The following is a 2,177-nucleotide window of genomic DNA, read 5'->3' on the forward strand; positions in this document are numbered from 1 at the left end:
AAGCCTGGGCTCATGGCTATCAAGGGCACAGGACCCAAGCATGGCTTCTCCACTGTCATCCCACCGCCCGGCACAGGCCACTTGGTCCACCTCAGCATCCATGGGGAGAGGAAAATACTTTTCTTTCTCTACCCACAGCAGGAGAGAGACTATGAATGTTTGCTAAACAGCAACCCAAACTCTCTCCCCCGTCTATGTCCCACTTCCCACGAAGCGTCCCCGGCTCTCCTGACCAGCCAGCCCTCCTCTCCCACCTCTGAACCTCCTGTTTCAGGACAGCCTGCTCTGGTCCTGGCTCAGTCAGCATACAGCGATGTGTGTCCCGTGGCCTCATCTGGAATGCAAACACCCTGCATGTGGGCCACCTCCTGAGGACCCATGTCCCCTGTACAAGCCCTGGGCATGGTTCCTGGCATGCAAGCGCCGCTCGATGAAGGACTTACAAATAAATGAATAAGTGAAGTTGTGCCTTTGAATCAAAAGTGACGCCCCATCCCTAAGGCTTTCTCCCAGTCATGCACAGAAGGGCCAGGTTCATGGGCCCCGGGCTCCACAAGGGAATGAACCTCCCCTGCCTGTTGCTAAGGCTTTGACATGCTGGCCCCACCCCAGGCCCCCAAGGTCAGGGACAAGGAGCCAGGGTCTTCCTCCAGCAGCCTAATGTGGCTGAGACAAGATGCTCCCTCTCTGCGACTCCTCTGGCCCTGCTATGATTGCCGACTGCTGCTGCACAGCTCTTCTGAGATGGCAGCAACCCACACTCTGTAAGAGGAGCAAACCACAAAACTACACAGTCCCAATTAACACCCAGGAATGGGATGGACACACAGCTCTTCTGCTGGTGAAAATGTGGCTTCGCATCTCCCTGTATGGGTGACTCTATCACTGGCTCCACACAGTTGTGGGACAGAATTGTCAGACTCACCCTGGGTGTGGGTGGTGGGGCTCTGGTAGCTGGGACCAGGGAAGGGGAGCCAACCTATAAGAGTTAAAGCAAATCAATGAAATACTTGAAGGTCTTGTTAACACACAGTGGTCACCAAAGAAACATTTGTTGGATGGATGGATGGCTGGATGGATGGATGGATGGATGGGTGGATGGATAGATGGATGGATAGATGGAGGGATGGTTACGTGGATGGATGGGTGGATGGATGGATGGATGGATAGATGGACAGATGGACAGGTAAGTGGATGGACGGATGGTGGATGGATGGACGGGTAAGTGGATGGACATATGGTGGATGGCTAGATGGACGGGTAAGTGGATGGATGGATAAGTGGATGGACAGATGGACAGGTAAGTGGATGGACGGATGGTGGATGGATGGACGGGTAAGTGGATGGACGGATGGTGGATGGCTAGATGGACGGGTAAGTGGATGGATGGACGGATGGATGGATGGATGAGGTGTTGCCTCTATTGCACTATGATGATGTGAACATGGCATAACCAACCATCGTAGCTGGCCCAGTACCCCAGAGAGGTTTTCTGAGTTGCAGAAAACTCAGAACAGTTCCAGGCAGGTCGGGGTCAGTTGGTTGCCTTCCATGAACAAGCGAATCCATCAAGTACTTTAGTGTAGCTTTCCTGTGCCTAGCCTTGGGGAGAGAGGCAGAAATCAGGCCATAACAGTGGCAGGCAGACCAGAGACTCACCCCGCCTGCACACAAACTTCCCCGGCAGGAAGAAAGGATCAGGTCCTAGAGGGACAGACCATTCCCTCAGGGTGACTCTTGCTGATGTCACCAGCTAGCTGCTCCTGAGGGGAAACAGTGGGAACCCCTGCAGGCCAGGGAAGCAGGCTCTCATGGGCACCTTGACTGCAAAGAGCAGCTATGCTGGGAGGGAGAAGGCTTGTTTCTGCAACAGCAGAAAAGCAGAGAACTAGGGATTGCCTCCAAATCTGGGGCTTCTGCCCAGCGCCCTCAGCGGTCAATTGGCCAGAACCCAATGTTTATAGCAATGCAGCCTGACATCCTTAAACACATATCCAACAACTGAGGGTGGGGGTTTGGTGCATTCCCACACTGGAATTCTACCCAGCACGGAAAAGAAACGAACCACGNAAACCACGTTTCGCATGCATGAAGCTCAGAAAAAGTAACACAGAGTTTAAAAAAGGGAAGAAGGTGCAGAAGAAAATACAGTGTGAGTCTATTCAAATCAAGTTCAG

The 2,177-nt window shown here is 53.0% G+C and overlaps 1 long non-coding RNA gene across 1 annotated transcript; it reads right to left on the reverse strand.

The window, feature by feature from the left end:
• Nucleotides 1-254: 254 nt before the first annotated feature.
• Nucleotides 255-2,063, reverse strand: LOC117797922. The gene is made up of 2 exons (XR_004622744.1): nt 1,459-2,063; nt 255-979 (listed from the first exon to the last, which is right to left on the reverse strand). It is a non-coding gene; the product is annotated as an uncharacterized LOC117797922 (long non-coding RNA).
• Nucleotides 2,064-2,177: the final 114 nt, after the last annotated feature.

The sequence above is a fragment of the Ailuropoda melanoleuca genome, unplaced genomic scaffold (genome assembly GCF_002007445.2).
Source record: "Ailuropoda melanoleuca isolate Jingjing unplaced genomic scaffold, ASM200744v2 unplaced-scaffold18620, whole genome shotgun sequence".
NCBI lineage: Eukaryota > Metazoa > Chordata > Mammalia > Carnivora > Ursidae > Ailuropoda > Ailuropoda melanoleuca.